This window comes from Pholcus phalangioides, unplaced genomic scaffold (assembly GCF_987345545.1).
Source record: "Pholcus phalangioides strain wild (caught in Gottingen) unplaced genomic scaffold, Ppha-v1.0 ptg000008l_1, whole genome shotgun sequence".
Taxonomy (NCBI): domain Eukaryota; kingdom Metazoa; phylum Arthropoda; class Arachnida; order Araneae; family Pholcidae; genus Pholcus; species Pholcus phalangioides.
Genome location: NW_028301601.1, coordinates 62791966 through 62814889, shown reverse-complemented (window position 1 = coordinate 62814889; position 22924 = coordinate 62791966). Strand labels below are relative to the sequence as shown.

At 37.5% G+C, this 22924-nt stretch overlaps 1 long non-coding RNA gene across 2 annotated transcripts in view; it reads right to left on the bottom strand.

Annotated features, from left to right (window-relative positions):
- The window catches only part of LOC149084730 (uncharacterized), a 46701-nt gene extending 30045 nt beyond the window's left edge, over nucleotides 1-16656 (bottom strand). For both annotated transcript variants that reach the window (XR_016192998.1, XR_016192997.1), the window contains exon 1: nucleotides 16471-16656. This is a non-coding gene — a long non-coding RNA (uncharacterized LOC149084730). The remainder of the gene's footprint in view (nucleotides 1-16470) is intronic.
- Between the last annotated feature and the right edge of the window lie 6268 nt (nucleotides 16657-22924).

The window sequence follows — 22924 nt, the reverse complement described above, 5'->3', positions numbered from 1 at the left end:
CCAGTCGCACAGATATACAGGAGTAGTGTGGCTGAGGGTATCGTCCCGAGAGATTGGAAACTGGCTAACGTTGTTCCGATATTTAAGAAGGGTAGTAGAGAAGTGGTGTCTAATTATCGTCCAGTGAGTTTGACGAGCTCCCTCTCGAAAATTTTGGAAATTATCATCAAAAGGCAGTTTGTGAAGTGGATAGACGAAAATAATGCATTGTCGGATAATCAGCATGGGTTCAGGAAGGGGAAGTCATGTGTAACTAACCTCCTTTGCTTCTATGATTACGTGACTAAGGCTTTGGGTAAGAGCAAAAATGGCGACGTTGTTTACCTTGATTTCCAGAAGGCATTTGATCGGGTCCAACATGGCAAACTCTTGAAGCGTTTACACGAGATTGGAATAGGGGGCAACTTGCTGAATTGGATAGAATCGTGGTTAAGAGATAGGTCGCAACGAGTTATGGTGAACGGGGAAATCTCTGGTTGGACAGACGTCACAAGTGGAGTTCCTCAGGGAAGTGTCCTTGGCCCCATACTTTTTTCACTTTTTATCGACAAACTCGATCAGGGTATCGATGGAATTACTAGAAAATTCGCAGATAATGTGAAGCTAATGGGGGTAATCGGAAATGAAAGCGATAGGGAGTTGCTCCAGACAAACTTAAACAAGATTGCAGCATGGGCAAATGAATGGAGCATGACGTTTAGCGTAGATAAGTGCATGGTCGCTCATTTTGGTTCGAACAACCCACGGTTCTCTTACGAGTTGAATGGTGTCACTATCCCGGATGCAACTAGAGTCACCGATTTGGGAATTCTCATTGATGAGCGACTTAAGTTTTCTGAACGTTGTTCAGCGGTTGTCAAAAAAACAAATAGAATGCTTGGTCCCATTTTCAAAAAGGTCTCTTCGCGTTCTCCTAAAGTCATTCTTCCGCTTTTTCGAGGCTTAGTTTGTCCTGGACTGGAGTATGCTGTAAGGTTTTGGAGACCATACCTACAGAGGGACATAGACTTGGTTGAAGGGCTGCAGAGAAGAGCTACGCATGTCCTTATTGGCACACAGGGCTTGAGTTATGAAGAAAGACTTCATTTTTTGAATATGTTTACATTGGATGAACGCAGGTGTCGAGGAGATATGATCGAAGTGTTCAAAATTTTCAATGGGATGGATAGGATGGACCATGAACTTTTAGTACACCGCCAATCGACTGCTTTTACAAGGGGACACCAGTATCGATTGGTGAGGGACAATGCAAGGTTATGGTGTCGCAGGGAATTTTTCTCCAATAGGGTTGTTAATAAATGGAATAGCTTACCCCCGGAGGTAGTAAATTGTAACACAATTGCCACGTTTAAAAAGAAATACGATAAACATGTTGGGGTAAATCGAGAAGCTATCCATTCTTAGAATAAGACAACCATAAGTATTCTTTATGGGCATTGTATAATATTTTATCATGTGTATACATTGTTCGTAATTTTTATTAATTGCATTTTTAATTGGGTTGCTGTATTTTTGAAACATACGACATCCATATTTTTATGGGCATCTTTTTGTCAGCCACCTCATTAGGCATTTTGCCTGTTGTGGCGTTGTATTTGTATTTGTATTTCCCCCCCCCCCAAATTATTCAAAACAAAAAAAAAAAAAAAAACAAAGATTTTCTTTACAAAATTATTCATATTCGCAGCAACTCTATATTCACCACTGGGTGAAAATACACAAAAAAATCTTTAAAATGATTATTTTTTCAATTTTATGGGTATGATTCCTGCAGGCTTCTCGTTAGTTATTCTCAAAAAAAAAAAATAGTTGCAAAATGGTGGAAAATCTCTGGAGAATCAACACAATGTCTGGCGATTCAATACAAGTTGTTGGGAAGACTAGCTCTTTGACTCACGGAATAAAAAATGTTTTCATAAAACATCAAGATTTGATGCAATGATGATCGACCTTAGTAATTTCTGCTGCTTGCAGTGGCAACTTTTTTTTAAAACAGAAACCACTTCACATTTGTGCTTTAAGTTGTTAGACTAGAGTAAATCATTAGAGAGTACAAAGTTCCAGTTACTCAAGTGAGATCCAAGCAATTTCACTGTTCTGAATTTCTGAACTAAATTTTTAATTGAAAATTGTTTCAAACTAAATCGAAAAATTAATTATTAATGTAAAGCACTAACTTCACAAAATGTAATAAAGTAATTGAACTGAAAAAACTTATTTGTTTTTCCTTGTTGAGGAAAAACAACAACCCCAATGGAGGTTACAATGACATCGCCAAATCATCAAAGATGTCAAGTTCGTCGTCAATTTTTTAATATTTACATCGAAATGCGTTAATGACTATTTACAGGTGAAAGATGGCATAATCAGGGGTGGGAAGTGACAAAGTCCATTTCGGAGCAGCAAAATATAGGATTCTGAGCAGTTTTGAAGCAGATATTTATAAATTGGAGCAGCGAAATTAACTTACAAGAATATTTTCGTTAACCCCCATCCCCCCCCCCTTTTCAAAATAAAACAACTGCAGTCTTTGGTTATTAACTGTTTGAAGGCCGAACTATGAACAAAGTCACTTATTGTTCTGAAATTTGAGGTCTTTTGAATGTGTATACATAGATCAAGTTTGAAATTTGAGGAAAAAAATTGTTTTCTTTGTTTTTCTTGATGTTCCATAAATGGAACATTGGCACTTGAGGAGAGGTAAAAGCGGAAACTGTTATTGCCTATATTCTCACGATTATTCCTTTCTGGAGTACAGTTATCACACGAAAATTTCTATTTTCTACTACAAATTCAAATTCGTAACACATACCGGTTTTAACATAGAAATGTGTGCAGAAAATTCAAATTTTTTTCTAATGTCCGTGATAAAAGAAGGAAAACATATATTTGATGGACCCGTTTGTCACATTGGTAGCATTTATACATAAAGTGGTGTTTTTTTTTGGCAAACTGCGCACCATTGTTGTGTCGCAGACACAATACAATGGTCATCAAATTACCTGACATCTTTTTTTCAGTGGACAATGTGGACATGGATAAATAATTAACCCCTTCGTTTGTAGAAGGTTCATTGTCACTTCTCTTTGGAATTCCAAATGCAAAATAAGATCCGTTTCTCACAACTCTAAATGAATGGTGCTATATCAATGTTCTATAATGGCCATATGGCAAATCTTTTCCAATGGAATCTAGAGCCGAGGATCTGATCAGATTCTAGAAAGAATTTTTTTTATCCCATGCAATAGTTTTTTTTTCAGATTGCTCAAAACTGTTTTGCTTTTTCTTGAAACTTGAGTGTTGCACTTACGTTTGTCTTTTTTTCTGCCCTACATCTTTTGAAGAACATGTTTCAGGAGTTTTCTAACACCTCATCCTCGTTTTTGCAAAATTATCTATAATTTCACATAACATCAGTTGGCACTGTTGATACTAGACCATTTTCAACAATATCATCTTCATCCCTGATGTCTTTTTTTCTGCCCTACATCTTTTGAAGAACATGTTTCAGGAGTTTTCTAACACCTCATCCTCGTTTTTGCAAAATTATCTAGCATTTCACATAACATCAGTTGGCACTGTTGATACTAGATCATTTTCAACAATATCATCTTTATCCCTGATGTTCCCATTTTCATTAGCACGCATATCTATGCCCTCTAATTTGTAATCTGAAAGAGTTTTTAAATATCTTACAGCTTCATTTGATCATTTTTTGTCGCACCACGGTCATTTTCTGCACACGAGGGCTAATTAGACAGGGACCTACAATTTATTGCCGATTCTGAATGGCAGGCTTGTTTTTTATACTCATCGAGAGGTTGGTGCGCTAACCCCTCGATGGAGGACTCCCTGCGGTAGCAATTTTTTGCTGCGATCAAGTCGCCGTTTTTTGTTGTACCGCTGTGTCAGGAAAGTTTTTTTCTGACAAGGGCGAACCGGGTATCGAACTCGCGACACCTCTAAACATCCTTTGGTACTTAGGCGAGCATCTTATCGACCGGGCTACCGTGCCCCAAAAATATAATGTTTATTAATGTAATTAACACTATTCCCATGCTAATTAATCAATAAATATTTATTACATTTTAACAAAAACCAACTTTTGCCATTTAATTATTTTTTGCTTAACTCAATGGATTACTGTGTGTTTGAAAACTCTTTTAATGTTATTATTAATCATATAACATATAAAGGTTTATCTTTAGTTACTTTCAGTATACTTAATTAGGAAGCTATTTTGCAAAAAGTAATAAAAATTAGGTGAATATAATGTATTTAATGAACCATAAATAATACAGATTAATTAGCAATGATTTACGATATACAGGGTGATTATAACTAAGGTTCTGATTTCAAAACACTGTAAAAAAAGAATGATTGTCAGAATGACTTGAAAATTGACATGAATATTCCTGAAAAAATTCAATTTTATTTGATAAAGGGGAAAAAATACTTAAAAATGTAAAATTAATGACATCATCCAACATGTGGGAAATTTGCTCGCAGAATGGAAACGATAGCCAGTCATGGCAGAATGATACCTTAATTATAGCATTTCACGATTTCATAATTCATGGAAACACCACAAAAAACAAAGTAATTGAACAAATAACTACAACTTACTTAAGAAATGTTAAATATGTTGTCCACCTCGTGTTCTGGCTATGAGGTTGAAAGCACAAAAATTCTTGTTCAACAACAGAATCGGAGTATGCCATGGTCATAATGTGGATGTGCTTGCAATTCAGCTTTATTAAACCAAACGCACTCCCTTTCCCCCCGTTCATATTCCTGAGGAATGAGGAACTTCTAACATATAGGGAATGTGCTGGAGATTGCAATTCACCGAAGTTTGCAATCTGACCACTGTTTATAACATTTTGAGATACCCCCACAGCCAGAAGTTGCAAGGGCTAAGGTGCATCCTGTCAAAATGGGTCTTCAGCAGCTGCTTTGCTGGTATTGCAATGTGCATCTTGATAGAAGTTCTATCCACACACTGATGCTGTGGAAGTGCCAAAATGATGTGGTTGCACAAAATAGATTATACTGTTGGCCAAGTACAGCATCATCTACTTGCACATTTTGCACTTTTTTCTTTTGCGAAAGAAACGTCCATTGCTTCAGGAGTATCCATGCAAATTTTCAAGTCATTCCGATAAGTACTTATTGTATAGTTTTGGAATCAAAACTTTAATTATAATCGCCCTGTATATAGCTGATTATTTTTCATAAATCTGTTACTACTATACAGTAGAACCTTGATTAACTGGGCTTAACAGTGTGTGTGTGAAAGTATAAAAAAAACAACTATTGAAATATTAAGACTGGGAGATATACAGTAGGAGATGTGCTACTTCTTATGGGAATGAAAATGTATGTGAGGTAATGTAACAACTAGTACACTAGTCTTTGTCCTTTAAGGACAGCTGGTGTCTTCATTGGATTATAGGACCTGCCCCTAGCATGATGGTGTCACTACTGTAGCTGCTTCTTTGTGAAAGGAAAAAGAAACCCTGTGAGATATGTAATACACCACTACATTTAGATTTGTGATGCAATCCTTATTCATGAATTTGCTAAAGATAGAGCATCAGAACGTAGCCAAAGGTTAGAAAATGTTGTAAGAATGAGAAATTTTGGCTTTTATATATAACTTTAAATGACTAAGATACTTCATATGAAAAAAATATATATATATTCTGGCCATTTTTATGAGACTTTTTGAAAAAAACCACTTATAAAATCTTATGTCATTTAAAGATATACCATCAGAATGTACCCCAAGGATATAAAATGTGGTAAAAATGAAACATTTTGGCTAATAATGAACAAATGTGATATTTTTCAAGGAAAAAAAATGATATTTAGGCAACTTTTATCTGATTTTTTGAAAAAAACCAAAGTGGTTTTTTAAAAAAAACCAGTTGGTTTAAACCAAACAACCCTGGGTTTTACCAACAGGGAAGTCCCTCATGTGATGTTAATGAGTCTGCCCAAAGAGTACGAAGGTCTGATACTGAACTTAGAGCGTGATGAGAATGAACTGTCCACAAAAATGGTAAAATTGTGTCTGATTGTGGAAGAGAAGAAGTTACTGTGACTATATGCAAACAAATTGAGTAGCTGTGGGCAATAGAGCTCTTAAAACAGAGAATATAGGAAAAACTCGCGTACAATCAGGGAGATACTCCAGAAACAATGAGAGAAGAATTCAATGTTTTTCCTGTGGTGTTTGAGGACATAGTCAGAACACGTCCCAACTGTTGAAGAACACGTCCCATCCGTCCGAGATGGTTTCGCAGAACGTGAATCGAGCACTGACTGCCAACGCTGGTAACAAGAAGCCTAGCTGTGATTGGTATCTAGACAGTGGTGCAACGGAGCACGTGTGTTCACAAAAATATAAGTTTCTCAACTTGACAACTGTAAAGTCCGAAGTGGAAATAGCTAATTCTCTACTTGTGTCCTTGGAAAGATGATAAAAATGCCTTTCCCTAAAAGAGGGACCAAACATGCATCAAGGCCACTTCAGCTCATTCATAGTGATGTCACAGGACCTATCATGCCTACATCTAAAGGAAGGCCATGGTCAGGGTTGGGTTTTTGATGTCAAATGACAAGCGTCAAAAAGAGGTTTAAACTGTCAAAAACTATCGAAAATCATCAAAAACCTAAATAAATGTTTTTTGATAATGTTTTAAACACAATAGGTATATAACATGATGAAAAACTTACTTTTTTGTATATTACAATGTTATATTTTTAAACATTAATTTATTACAATAACTAAAACAAAATATTAATTATAATTTGCAATTTTGAATTTTTCAACATAAGAGTCTAGAACATATAAAATATAGTTTTGTGGTTCATTTTTATCTAAGCTACTGATTACCTGTGTTCAATTTGATAAGTGGAACAGAGCTGCTTATTCAAAATATGTATGATAGGAGCATCAGAGTTAGGTTTTAGGCTTCAGAAACTATAAATCAGTATTAAAACAGTAAAAAAACTTATTGTTAATGTTGTCAAATAGTTTTTTTTAACCTGATAGATATGCTAAATAAAAAACACTTACTTTTATGTAGATTAAAGGGTTTTATATTCGGAATTATAATTACTGAGAATCTATTTGGATATATTAAATTTTCTGATCTGCCCAAAATTTTATTACATGTAAAAATTCTCACACAGAATCTGTTAATACACTAATTAAACTCATTTATTTTCATCTAAAAACTTCTTAGAGCTCAGGATGTATAAGTTCACAGAGTTTTGAAGAGTATTTTCAACCAAAGCAGAGCCAACAGGACTTGATACCCAAAGCATTTGTTTTGCACATTCAAAATCAAATACAGCTTCAATTGGAAAACCAAGCTCTCCAGTTTAAATGTTAGTAAATATACCATATCATAGTGCAGAAGTAAGAATAACTAAGTTTGACTGAGGATAAGTTACAGGAGTTTCTTAAGCTTCATGTACAAGCTAGCATTGCCAAATTAAATGACATTTTAGTTCTACAATTTAGTATTTTGATCGCTAGATATATTTCAATGTTATGCACAATAAGAGTATCTCAGTGATTATCCAGATAATTTAATAATAACAGAAATCAACATTACATATATGCTGTAATAAACTTTTTTAAACACTTTGTAAAAAGTGTTTCTGTTGTAAAAAGAGTACAGCAGATGGTTTATATCATAGTTTCCCAAACTTTTCATTCCATCGCCCCCTTCTTCAGAAATATTTTTCTCTCATCGCCCCCAAACTCAAGTGAACTTATAGGATCCTATGTTAAATCCGTAGCTTCTATCGCCCCCCTGCACCATTCCATCGCCCACCAGGGGTCGATATTGCCCACTTTGGGAAACACTGGTTTATATCAATGCACACATATAAAAGCAGTTGAAGAAATTTTGGAAGGTCAAGAACCATCTTGAATCATAGAATGTCAAATCATTCCATAGCAGGGTTCATACAAAATTTCCTAAATAAAAATTAAGGACTTTTTAAGGAATTTCAAGCAGTTTTTAAGGAGTCATGGCAAACTTCATAACTTTTACAGCAATAAAAAGTTTATTAATAAGTTTTACAGCAAAAAAAATGGGGCTGGGCCCATATGCAAATTTTTTTTTTGTCAAATTTTCCCTCTTCTCAAAAATATAGACGTAGAAGTGGTTCAGAAATTTCAACTTTTGATTTGTTACCCAGCATCATAAGAATTCATAAAATAATCAATCTACATACATACTTTTCTGTTGTCACCAAAGTATTCTAAAACTTTGAAGTTTCGGTCAAAAATATAACTCATAACAGCATCACATAAATTATAAAAATTCTAAAAGTGATATTCATTCCCCTTCCCCCAATTATTTAAAATAAAAATCCACAGCTGACAAAAATTTTTCTTACAAATTTAGATTTGCAGCAACTCTTTATTCATCTCTCGGTCAAAGTGGATCAACACATATACAAATTCTTTAAAATTAAGTTTTTCAATTTTCCTTCTTGTTTTTCAGTTGTACTCAGAAATCGTTGCAAAATTAGAGCAAATTTTTCATGACATTCAACATGATGTTTGGCGATTTAGCACTTGTTATTTGGCAACATTGGCGATTTAACACGTTATTTGGCAAAAATTACAAATTAACTCTCATAATTTGGCGGACTAGCTCTTTTATTCATGAAATAATTTTTTTTTCCCACGAAACATCAGGATTTGACGCAATGACGATCGTCCATGGTAATTTCTACTGCTTGCAGTGGCGACTTCTCCTTTTTTTTTTTAAAACGGAAACCGCGGTCGGTTGTTCAGAAACACTGGACTAGAGTAAACCATCTTCAGCTGTACGATCAAGCATATGATCGAGGTTTCACGATGAAAAGCCGGATGAAGGGCCGATAATTTGAATAAGGAGCTGCAGTTACCACAATCCGATTTTCGGGGACAAAATCGAGAGCGGGGGAAAGTCTACTTTTTTTTGGAAACAGCTGGAAGGATTTTAAGGAGTTTTCAAGGGTCTTTAAAAAGGCCCTTAAAAACGAAATGAAAGACTTTTTAAGGAGTTTTTAAGCACCATACGAACCCTGCACAGTTTTCCTTCCAGTGCTTATGCTGCTTTATTCAAATTGTATATTTTATATTAAAAAAAACCATATATATTTTGTCCAAAATAATTATGTAGAGTAAAAAATTATTTTAGAATCATATTAAATATTTATTCCTTGTATAACATAGTCACTTTAAACATTACGTGCAATTAAAGTGCGCATTTCCAATGGGAATTTTCATATTGAAAAGCAATATTTGAGGTTTTTGACATGACAGTTTCAACCGTCAAAAACTGCCATGTTTCAAAAACCTGCCAACCCTGGTTTAAATTGAACAGATAACTTATTAAATTAAACTTAAAACTTCAAAACCTCTTAACTACGAAAACTCCACTTTAAATCAGTTTCCATTCTGTTGTGTTCCTTTAGTTTTTGGAAGATGCAATAGTGTGTGTGGACACGAGTAGACAAATTAGCTTAAATTATTATTTTCTCATTATAAATTTAAATGACTGATGAAACATTTATAATACAGTCTGTACATAAATGAATATCCTAACTTTACAGGGCTATTGAAAGAAAACTAAACAAAGTACAAACTCGTTGTTCATCGGAAATCAAGAATAACTGTTGAAAGTTCATGGATATTGAGATAGATGGCGGCACGAGGCCATCAGACTGAATGCTGCGAGTTTAACGTATGTGATTCATTTCTCCCTAAGATGTCTACAGCGCAACAGAAAACATTCTGTGTGATTTGAATTTTTGAAAAGTGACTCAGTTATGACTGTACAACGAGCATTTAGTCATGAATACGGAATTGCGCCATCCAATCGATGGAGTATCTTACATTGGTTTTGGATATTTCGTGATGAAGGGTGCATTTGTAAAGGTAAAAGCTCCGGTCGCCCACGTGTGAGTGAAAAAAATGTCAAAAGTGTTCGAAACGCTTTAGTTAACAGTCCGAGCAAATTAACTCATTGTGCCTGCCAAGATTTGTAAATGCCTGTTATGACAGTCTGGAAAGTGTTGCGGAGGAGATTAGCATTCAAACCATACAAGTTGCAGATAGTCCAAGCGGTTACCTATGTTCGCAAATCAACCGAACAACTCAGCTGGTCCGATGTTCCCGTCATGCAAGTACCCATCAGTTGCTCTTCAAGAATGTCGTTCAAGGATGTCTAGTGCTCGTTCTCGAGCACTAGACTATTTTTTTCCCCATAAGTAGCAGCACATCTACTGTATATCTCCCGGTCTTAATATCCACTATTTGTTTTTTTTATAGTTTCACTGTTAAGCCCAGTTAATCAAGGTTCTACTGTATAGTAGTAACAGATTTATGAAAAATAATCAGCTATATACAGGGCGATTATAATTAAAGTTTTGATTCCAAAACTATACAATAAGTACTTATCGGAATGACTTGAAAATTTGCATGGATACTCCTGAAGTAATGGACGTTTCTTTCGCAAAAGAAAAAAGTGCAAAATGTGCAAGTAGATGATGCTGTACTTGGCCAGCAGTATAATCTATTTTGTGCAACCACATCATTTCGGCACTTCCACAGCATCAGTGTGTGGATAGAACAACTTCTTGCACATTGCAATACCAGCAAAGCAGATGCTGAAGACCCATTTTGACAATAACAGGATGCAACTTAACCCTTGCGACTTCTGGCGTGGCGGGTACCACAAAATGTTATGAACAGTGGTAGGATTGCAAACTTTGGTGAATTTCAAGCTCCAGAGCATCCCCTATATGTTAGAAGTTCCTCGGGAATATTAATGTTGGCAAAGTGTGGTTATGCGTGAGCACAGACAGAAAGAATACGAAAATAATAATCGGCAAATTAAAGGATTTATTTAACGGAAGCATACTGATCTCTGCTGGAAATCATTGAAAATTAAAGTCCATATTACGTCTAACATATGAATGCTAACAACTGATGAAACAACGCCAACATGACAATAAAAACAAGAACAATACAGGATCTCAACAGTTCATATATATACACATTACAAACATGTGCGATTTCGTCATGATTTACATATCAGATTGTGATCGATATGTAAATTATGACGAGATCACACATGTTTGTAATATGTATATATCCGGATCGGATCGTGATCGATCCGGTTGAGTTCATTTAATTTGCATGATAGAAAACAAACCTAACAATTAAAGTGGGGGGGGGCGCACGTTTGGTTTAATAAAGGTGAATTGTAAGAACATCCACATCATTACCATGGCATACTCTGATCTGTTGTTGAACAAGAATTTTTGTGCTTTCACCTCATAGCCAACCAGAACATGGTGGACAACATATTTAAAATTTCTTGAGTAAGTTGTAGTTATTTGCGCAATGGTAATCGGCTAAAAATGTGATTTTCCAAGGTTTTCAAATTTTGAGTTTTCCTATTCCTTTGAAAAAAATTCTGGTTGCCACAGCAATCACACAGACCTACAACACAAATACATATACATTAAACTTCAAATGCACGCATTATCAGTTTGGAGGATAGATGAAGGGCAGCAACTGGGATGTACGCATTATCAGTTTGGAGGATAGATGAAGGGCAGCAACTGGGACGGGGAGGGACAGAAGGGTCTAGTGTCCTGGGCTCTGGACTGGAGGGGGGCACCAAATTTACCCTTTATAACTGCTTCTTCTACATTACATGGGTGTGCCAAAATGTGTGCTTGCCCTGTTTGAGAAAGCATATCTAGTTGCAGCGCTAGATAGATGTCACCACCTACTCAACACAAAACATGCCAAATGCTGGGCACACACACACAAATAAGCACACTGTTAAGTTTCTCCAACACAAAACTGACATAGCTCCCATAATCAGGTGTGAAAATATGTCGCAGTTAAATGGCGACAGATCAGATTGGTGGACCATCAGGGAGAGAAAATAAAATCATTTTACCAGGAAAACCAAAGTATGAATAGGGAATCAGAAGATAAGTGTCTGATAGAGAATCGAATTTGCTTTAAATTTGATCAGAAGATATTGAAAGTGCAACAATTTTTTTAAAGAAATGTAAAACAATCATAAGGGAATTTATAGATTGATTTATTAATAAATATATAAATGTGTGCCTCCAACTGTTAATTAAAGTGGATCCTGCTTATAACGGTTTTTTGAAGAACGTTGTAAGCTGGAAAACACTCTTTAAACCGGAAATCTTAATGAGAAGTAAGGCCCGTTTACACGAGGCAAGTGCTTTAGTTGGTAACTTAATTTTAACTTACCGATTCTTCTTGAAAGTGTCCACACGATAGGTGGTAAGTTGACGCTCATTGGATAATTTTTACGGAGGTGAGCGCAGTTAGCGCATGCGCGCTTCAGTCTACTGAAATCCACGGAAAGAGAGAGACGCACAATGCGCGGGAGAATAATAGTAATAATTTTTTATTTATCTGGCATTTAGAGAGGTGCTTTTTAAAGCTCACAGCTTTCGTAACGAGGTGAAGATGATCAGATAGAACTTACGAATACTGCGATCAGAGCCACATTATATATATTTTTTAAAGAATATAAATTTATTCACTTTCACTTACCCAAGAGGGGAAAAAATAATACACAACATATTATAAACTTATGTAAGTCATCGAGAAGAAATATAAGATTTCTCTATTTCTCCTCTAAGTTCTAAATATCGATTATATGATAGTTTAATCGAAGTTAAAGAGGAGATAAATTATGAATTATGTAAGCCGAAAATACGGGAGAAGATTCTTGGCATTTGTAGGAAATTCTAAGGGTTAAAAATTAAATAATAAAAATTAATTAAACAAAAATTATTTTCGAAATCATTATCATTTTTTAATATAATCTATATAGATGATATCTTTATGTTAAATACAGTATTTGATCATGTATTTTTACAACAGATGGCAGCAAATTCGTTCTGGACGAGAGAAATATTTGAAACCCCCCTCCAGTTTTTAATATTTAAATCCTCCCCACCTGATATATATTTTTGAATCTTCAATTTTTTTCAACTCCTGACATCACGTCGACAGAATATTCCATAGCTTTTTCCAACATCGAATAATTTTTAGCTTGTTTGTTAAGGTAATTTTCATTTCAATAGTTCAACAAACATTCATGGCGAAGATATTTTTCAACAAACTTGAAGCTTGTGTCCTCTGGCCACCTCACCATCCAATATTTCCGCGGAATTTTAGCGAAACTTCAGGAGACGACGGAGTATGAACAGGTTCACGCTTGAGATCAAAATAAACCCCTCCGTGAGAGAGCAAAAAGACCCCTCCAGCGCGGCAGGTCACGCCCACTGGCACATGCACATAGGTCTACTTAACCAGAAAAAATAGAACCGTTTGTATTCACTTACCAACTAAACCACTTGTGTACTTGCGCACTTGCCAACTAGAGCCGTGTAAACGGCCCTTATCGTCTGCATACATTGTATCGTACTTGGCAACTAAAAATTAAGTTACCAACTAAAGCACTTGCCTCGTGTAAACGGGCCTTTACTTATTGTTAGGACCACGAAAATAAGCTGTACTAAGTGTAAAAGCATTCCAAATGGGATAAACATTATAAGCAGGATCAACTGTATATTTGTTTTAGATTTGTTACATGTGCGGAACTCCATATGTTCAATTCTCAGTGCTAATGAGCTTCTTTGTAAGCTGTTCCTATTAGTAGACAATGAAAGTAAATGAACTTTTGGATAGAACATGTTTTTAGAAATGAATTACTTGATTCACAGATATCTTCTTCTCCTACCCAGAACATGACCCTCGGCTCAGTCTCAACTAAGAAATATAAACAGGTGATCAAAGACCTGGGGCATGCTGGAAAAAGATCCATAGAGATACCAGTGAATTATGGGGGAGTACAATTTTTTTCAAGATAAATACTTTTTGAGAGGGACCCACTTTCACTCAAAAAGGACCCCGATTTTTCGAATAAACCAAATTAAATTAGAGTACAGCTGCATCTCTGATATATATTACATAAAATAGAGGTGAAAAAAACAACCAAATGAACAAAAAATTACATTTAAGCAAGGAAACGATTGATAATCGCAAGAACAGTTATGGTATAATCCTTTTTTTCTTTTGTGATTTCCTGTCTGCACTTCTCTTCCATTGGCATTTTGGAAAAGATGCAATATGGTCCGCCATGACTTCGGCGACTTTTTCCTCGCGATAAGTCGCCAAGACCGTCATAATGCTTCTCTGGGTTGCCATATTTTTTAACACTTCGTTGGGTGATACCAGATGGCGCTGGCTTCACCCAACGAAGTGCAGGATTTTCTTTTGTTCACCGCGTTTTTTCAAAAATTCCAAACAGCCGTTGTTCCATTTCCAGCGAGTCTCTGATTATTATTCCTCCCTTCTGTAGCTCGAGTCATTTGGATTATCTACTGCTCAGGTTGTATCATACCGTTTTATTATTTCGTTGTATTTATTAGTTATTCATCCATTGCCATGCCTTCTGTTTTATCGGTTTATTATTTAAAATGAACCTACAGAATTTTTCATGCCTGGATCCGTTTATTTAAAAAAAAGGGTCCGGGTTTTAGTTTTAATACATAGAATATTTATGCCTGGAATTCCTTATGCCCCGATCTTTTTATTATTAAAAAGATGGGCCAGGTGTAATTCTTTTTAACTGATATTTTTTTCTATTTTCATGCTTGGTGGTTTCTATTATGTTTTTTTTTTTTTTCTGTGGGCTATTGTTATTATTTCCTTCCGCTTCTAGGTTGCTATTTCCTTTTTACTGTTGGTCATTATTGAGTGTGAAATCACCCTGTGTGCTTCAATCTTGATTGACCCCGTATCTGGTCTAGAATGTTATATTACCCCTTTGTCTAAAATAGCATTTCTAAACCGCTGGGCTGCGGCCTGGTACTGGACTGTGACATCATTCATACCGGGCCGTGACTGATCTCTGATCTGCCGTTTCCTTTGCCCCCATTCTTGTTCCGTTAATCATGTGTTCGACCGGGCCTTCAACTTACAAAAATGAATGAAACCAGACCGCAGGCTTCCAAAGGTTGAGAAAAACTGGTCTAGAATGTTATATTATCCCTTATTTAGTCTGAAAATGTTTTGTTTCTTATTGTTGCTTAAATTGTTTGCAATTTTTCCGTTTTAACAACTGTAGTATTCTTCCTTTTTGGCTATGTGTTGGTGACATTTTCTCGTTAAAGGAAAAAAAATCTCCAATACATCGCTAAAAATTAATTACATTACAGCTGTTCCAAAATTTTTTACACCAATTCCAATTTTTTTGGTCTTCAGTGCAACCTGGTGCCTGGGATTTGTCAAGCCTTGTTTACCATGATTGTTGGGGTCAGTGAGAAAGACACTCACTGAATATATCACCAAATTAGAGTCGGCGATAACTCAAAGTACTTATTTGAGCACAGGTAAAAAGCGTGGAATTTTCTATCGCAACCAAATAATAAACAGAAGTTTCATAAATTCTCATACTAAACTTAGCGATTCCAACCACCAGTGTCTTTCAATCTTAAGCCAGGTAAACACCAGCAGCGCTACTCATGCACAAACCAATTTTAGGATATGATTATATAGGCCATTAAATTTTCAATCGCTGAACACACCAAAATCAGTTTTCCAGCTTGTAGTAGCTGCGAGACATTTGGTGGTTGCAATTGAAGTTAATGCACAGTATACTGCTGCTTGGCAACAATTTCATACCGCTAGGCCCAATTTACGCTATTTGCTAGGGTTATACACAGGATGTTATGAACACCCAATAGCCGATGATTTTGGTGACATATCACTGTTGTTTTGGCAAAGTTGAAAGCTTGGTGATAAAAATGTCCCATATATTGGGAATTACCTTTACGTATTCATGAATATTCTACTGTATTCTACTGTTTATGAGAAGAGAAAAAAAAAAGAAACTACTTCCTATCTTCCTTTTACATTCTCTAACATTAGTACTATTTGGCAAGATTGTTGCGCAACCCTGGTATGATCATCACAAAACCACCAGTCATTATAACAGGGAGACTATATATATATAACGTAGATGATTAAAATCAACCCAATACAGCGAATCCCGCTTATAACGTTGTTCACAAAAACACAACAAAAAGCGCTGTAAGTGGGAAAACGCTATAAACGGGAGATCTAAATGAGAATTAGGACAACCAAAATGAGTCGTACTAAGCGGGGAAAACGTTTTAAGTGGGAACGTTATACGCGAGATCGTAAACAAAAAACGCATTTAAACAAGGAAGTAATTGATAATTGCATTGTGAAATACGCGATAGAACTACAAATGTAAAATAATTTGTTATATAAAAATCTAATTTATATATACAAACATATTTTTTTCCAATCCATCATCACACACACAACAACCGACAAAATATTGTAAATGGCTGTACCCTTACCCCTAAACAAATGTTTCGCCAATCCGGCACGCGAACTTCATCATGACATCGTTGATCACACAAAAACGCATTTCACACGCAAATAATCAATAGTCACTCGGTCAAAGTATTCAAAATCACAACAAATAAGAAAAAAAAAACAGCGAAAAGAAAGACTTCAAATGTCAACTACGAAATCACGCCAATACAACCGCATGTAGAGCGGTAGTAGTTGTTGTCATCACATTCGTTTCATTTACGGCATCTCTTAATGACATTCATTAAATCCGAAAAATATTATGAAAAACATGAATGGGCTTTAAGAATATTAGAAACATTTTTTTTTCAATTTATTTTTCCACTTTGAGTTATTTTTTCAGATTATTAGAAATTTCGTGTCACTATTTCGAGGTTGCTATATTGGCAATATTTTCGCTGGTTTTAGAGAAAGGTGTGGTGGGGATTTTTTGAACATGTTTTTTTTTTTGCCAACAGTTTTGGTGTGGTGTGTATATATATATTTATTTATTTATTTATTTCTCTTCATTTTTCTTTTTTCTTCTTCTTTGCTTGAGAAGCAAAGGAAATTCTTTTCACACACCAGTATTTTTCTTGACAAGTAGAGAGCGAGTTGTGAAGAAAGCATGTTCCCCCCCCCCCCACAGCGGTGGGTTATTGAGATGTAACATGGGCCCAGAGAAGTGTCCCTTGGCTGGGATCTTTATAAGAGAGGCCCATGTCAGCCTTTTCACGGCCACTTAGTTATAGTTAGTTTATAGCTTGAATACAAAAAAAATGATGACAATCGTCCTTGGCCCCAGGGCTGGAGTCTTGTTGTCAGCCCCATCCTTGTAGGGGCCATCGGCTGTAGGGTGATAGGGCTCCAGCCTAAGACTAGAAATACAAGGTCTTAAAATCTTGTATTTCTCCTCGATGGCTCCAGCCCGGCACAATAAATAAATAAATAAATTCACAAATATATGAAAAAAATAAATAAGTTCACACTATAAATTCATTATCACTTTTGGGTCTACCAAAGACTCTAGACTTTATGCATACGGCCGTAAAAAAAAATCATGATATAGTACCATAGCTCATCCTGTAGACTCCATTATTCCGGGTTCGAACCCCACAGTGGTGGTCGGCTGAAGTTGGTTTTCTGTGGTTCCCAACTTCAAGGCGTGAATGTGAGCCGATCTCCCCGTTAAAAAGTCTCGCCACAGAGAGCAACAGTCCTACAACGTTACAAATATTCAATCATTACACTTCACTCACAATTTGAAGTATAGATGGCAGCACTGAAATATCATACACAGCACTAGCTACACACTCAGACTGTTAGGTGTGTGGTGAGATTCGATTTGTATTTTATCTCACAGATGGCGGCACTTGTAAAGCCGACGCCATTGGATTGTCACGCGGGAAATCGCAGGAGAAGCGATCGAACCATCAAGAGCTCAACATGTCGCTCCGTAGATTTTTTATTTCGTCTTATGTTTCGTGTTGTAAATAAATAATTATTTTAAGAAATTAATCAATTATCCTGAATCCAACATTTTATTCAAATCACGCAACCTCATAACCCAAAGTATGGTGACCGCGGACTTCAAACAAGTTCCAGTTTCTTCACTGCAGCACGAGGCAATCTACTGGCGTTTCCCGTGAGTGAACTTTCGCTTTCCGGAACTTGACATCACTTTTCCTGGATTTTCATCATGGAAGTAAGTGCCGTTCAGGTACCACTTTTTAACCACCATGATCCAGCGCTGTGGTTTATCATGTGTGAAAGCACTTTCGCTCTCGCTGTTCCGAAACCGATAACCGAATCTGTCACAAAGTATAACTATGTTGTCGCGAATCTGCCTCCGGAAAGTGCGGCTCTTGTCCGGGACATTCTCGTTAATCCGCCGGCCACGGATCCGTATGAAAGGCTGAAATCGGAACTGATTAAACGGTCGAGTGAGTCGTCGTCCACTCAACTTCGAAAGCTCTTAACATGCGGGTCATTGGGAGATCGGAAACCATCCGACATTCTCCGCGAATTGCGACGACGAGCGGAATCGCATTCTGTCTCCGAAGAATTGCTGATGGAGCTTTTTCTCCAACACCTACCGGCATCAACTCAGTCCATTCTCGCTGCTGTCACTCCACTCGTTCTCGAGAAAGCTGCTCAACTCGCCGACAAAATTCACGAAGTCAACCCTCAGCATGTTGACGCAGTTGAGAAACCGCCGGATTCCGTCGCGCAACTTCAGGACGAAGTGGCTCAGTTACGCCGCGAGTTGAAAAACGTCCTGCGTTCGCGTAGCAACTCTCGTCAACGTACCTCACGTGCGCGCAGTCCGCATCCACGATCGGAAAACTGCTGGTATCACAACAAATTCGGCAACAACGCCAAAAAGTGCGTGTCGCCGTGCAAGTTTAAAAAAAACGGGCGGGCGAGGAGTAATCGCGACATGCTCCTTGCCACAGGCATCTCGTCGCCTTTTTGCCATGGACAGAAATTCCAAAATTCGATTCCTGATTGACACTGGATCCGATGTTTCTATCCTTCCAGCATCACCATCACAACGACGCCGTGACGCCACTATGAAGCTCTCTGCTGCTAATGCTTCATCCATTAGTGTTTATGGTCAAAAGAGGGTGACATTAGATTTCAATCTCCGTCGTAATTTCACTTGGACTTTCCTACTGGCTAATGTTTCCACACCCATCATTGGGGCAGACTTTCTGTTCAACTTTGATCTTGTTCCGGATCTCCGACGACGATGTTTACTGGATAGGACAACAAAACTCAACGCTGACTGTGATCGTCACATTGCAGAAGTTCACTCAATCAAACTCATCGAAGGTGACACCATCTACCACAGCCTTCTCAGCAAGTTTCCCGACATCATCAAACCACCACAACCAGGACAACCTGTGAAACACTCTGTCGTGCATCATATCGAGACTATTGGTCCACCTGTGCATGCCGAACCAAGACGTCTGGCTCCTGATCGATTGAAAATCGTGAAGCAAGAATTTCAGCAGATGCTTGACCTCGGCCATTTACGACCATCTAACAGCTGCTACGCATCACCTCTGCACTTGGTCCCAAAAAAGGACAGTGATGAGTGGCGTCCAGTTGGTGATTACCGAGCTTTAAATGCACAGACTGTGAAGGACCGGTACAGTGTTCCAAATGTTCTGGACTTTACATCTGAATTGCATGGTAGTAAAATCTTTTCCCACATACATCTCATTAGGGCCTATCATCAGATTCCTATACATCCGGAAGATGTCCATAAAAGTGCTATTATCACACCGTTTGGGTTATTCGAGAGCACTCGAATGCAATTTGGCCTTTGCAACGCTGCAGCCACATTCCAAAGGTTTATTGACGAGGTCACTCGTGGACTTCCATTTGTATATGCCTTTGTTGAGGACATACTGGTAGCCTCGAAATCACCAGAAGAGCACATCGAACATCTAAGGTTGTTATTCGAACGTCTGCAAATATATGGCCTCAGCATCAAGCCCTCTAAATGTGTATTTGGTGTTTCATCAATTAAATTTTTGGGTTACCAAGTTTCTGGATCTGGCATCGAGCCTTTAACAGATCGTGTTGATTGCATCCTGAACTTTCCTAAGCCAAACACCATCACTCAATTACGACGTTTTCTTGGTCTCTTCAACTTTTATCGTCGTTTTGTGCCCAGAGCTGCACACATCTTAACACCTCTACACAAGTTTTTGGAGGGAATAAAAAACAAAAAGAAATCCAAAAGAGCTACTCAAACCAAGCCAGCTGATATCCTTCAGTGGACTGATCCAGCCGAGCAAGCATTCATCGATGCGAAGCAAGCTTTAGCGGGTGCAACATTACTTCACCATCCAATTCCTGGTGCCAAGCTAAGTCTTTGGGTCGACGCCAGTGATTTAGCAGTCGGTGGTTCGCTAATGCAATCAAATGGAAAAGGATGGGAACCCATTGCATTCCTGTCCATGAAACTGACAAAGAGTCAACAGAAGTTCTCCACTTACGACCGAGAACTGTTAGCAATATACACTGCTGTCAAAAGATTCCGACACATGCTAGACGGCCGTGAATTCACAATATTCACGGATCAGAAACCTCTCGTCTTCGCCTTCAAGCAAAATCCTGATAAATGCAGCCCACGTCAATGGCGACACCTCGACTTCATCTCGCAATTCAGCACTGATGTTCGTCATACTAAAGGTGCAGATAATGTGGTAGCTGACGCTCTTTCAAGAATAGAAATCAACTCGATTTCCAAATCACCATTCCTGGATTTTGACCTTTTTGCAACCGCTCAACAAGAGGACCCTGAATTACAACAGTTACAGCAAGACAACTCTAGTTCACTGACTTTCAAGTCAATGCCAAGTCCATTTACCGCAACAGAACTGGTATGTGATGTGTCTACAGGCTCACCAAGACCATTTGTTCCAGCGAGCTTCCGCAAGACTATTTTTCATCATTTCCACAATCTTGCTCATGCAGGTGTAACATCATCTACTCAGCTAATATCTTTGACCTTTGAAGACCGGACACACCCCGCTTCCCATTCAGCTAATATCTGCAAGATACGTTTGGCCTAACATGAGAAGGAACATCAAAGATTGGGTAAAGTGTTGCAATGAGTGCCAACGCTCAAAGGTTCATAAGCATACCAAAACACCTTTAGGCACCTTTGCAACACCCGATGCAAAATTTTCTCATATTCATATCGATCTGGTTGGACCTCTGCCTCCTTCAGAAGGAAAGACATACTGCTTAACAGTAATTGATCGCTACACCAGATGGCCAGAAGTCATACCTGTAGCAGACATCACAGCAGACACAGTTTGTCGTGCCTTGTTCGATGGTTGGATTTCCCGTTATGGATGTCCATCAACCATAACAACCGATCAAGGACGGCAGTTCGAATCATCACTCTTCAGAGAACTGATCAACCTGCTTGGCACTAGCAGGATTCGTACCACTGCTTACCATCCACAGGCCAATGGCATGGTCGAACGGTTCCACCGTGTCTTAAAAAGCTCATTGAAGGCACATGAGAATCCAAAGTGGACCGTCACATTGCCAGCCATCTTACTTGGTCTCAGGGCAGCCGTCAAGCCGGATATCAAAGCCTCTAGTGCAGAGTTAGTTTTTGGTACATCTTTGAGATTACCTGCAGATCTCTGCACGGAAACACCCAGTCAGCTATCATCAACATACACATACGTACAACAGCTCAGAGAGCGTATGAATAGTATCAAACCATGCAAAACATCAGCTCATGGTCAATCCAAAATTTATGTGCATCCTCAACTGCAAACTTGCTCACATGTGTTTCTTCGAATTGACAAGATCACACCACCTTTGACACAACCATATACTGGACCCCATCAAGTGATTTCTCGTAATGAAAAAAATATCACTTTAAATGTAAATGGGAGAAAGACCTGTGTTTCACTTGACAGAGTGAAACCCGCATTTATCTTTAACAATGTCTGTGTGGAACTTGACGAAAACAAGCTCGAAGAAAAGAAAAATGACACTGTGCCAGTACAACCATATGTCACTAGGTCTGGCAGAAAAGTCAAATTCAGTCCTAGGCTGATAACCGAAATTAATTTTGTTTCGAATTGTGCATCATAATATTTTTTTGCATCATATAATTCTACATTTCATTGATTTTTTTTGCATCTTGTATTTCATGCATCTCATTTATATTATGCATCCGATATATATTTTGTACAGCTTATTGAATTTTCTGCATTTAATTGTACATTTTGCATCATATTTTTTTTTAAGTGTATACGTATTGCACATGATTTCCTGCATCATTGTATTATGTCTTGCACATCTATTATTCTGCATCTTATGATTAATTTTTTGTATCACATTTTCATTTTCATATCTCATTTATCGTTCTCTCACCATGTTCCTTCACTGGGGGGGAAACTCATGTGGTGAGATTCGATTTGTATTTTATCTCACAGATGGCGGCACTTGTAAAGCCGACGCCATTGGATTGTCACGCGGGAAATCGCAGGAGAAGCGATCGAACCATCAAGAGCTCAACATGTCGCTCCGTAGATTTTTTATTTCGTCTTATGTTTCGTGTTGTAAATAAATAATTATTTTAAGAAATTAATCAATTATCCTGAATCCAACATTTTATTCAAATCACGCAACCTCATAACCCAAAGGTGTACACACTCACTTTGTTCCAGACTCTGCCACGAAGCTGGGCTGGAAGAGATCTCGGCAACGGGATAAGTCCGGTGGCAGAGACCCTGGCGTTCATTCATTCAGGCATCATCATCCAAAAATATGTCATCGACTCCGCAGAAGAAAATGGTCATTGATAGATAGATATGGTCATTGAACATGCTGAAAGCTCAAGGCTTGAGCTATGAAAAAGACTTGATTTCTTGAGTATGTTTACATTGGAAGAACGCAGGTGTGTCAGGGGATATG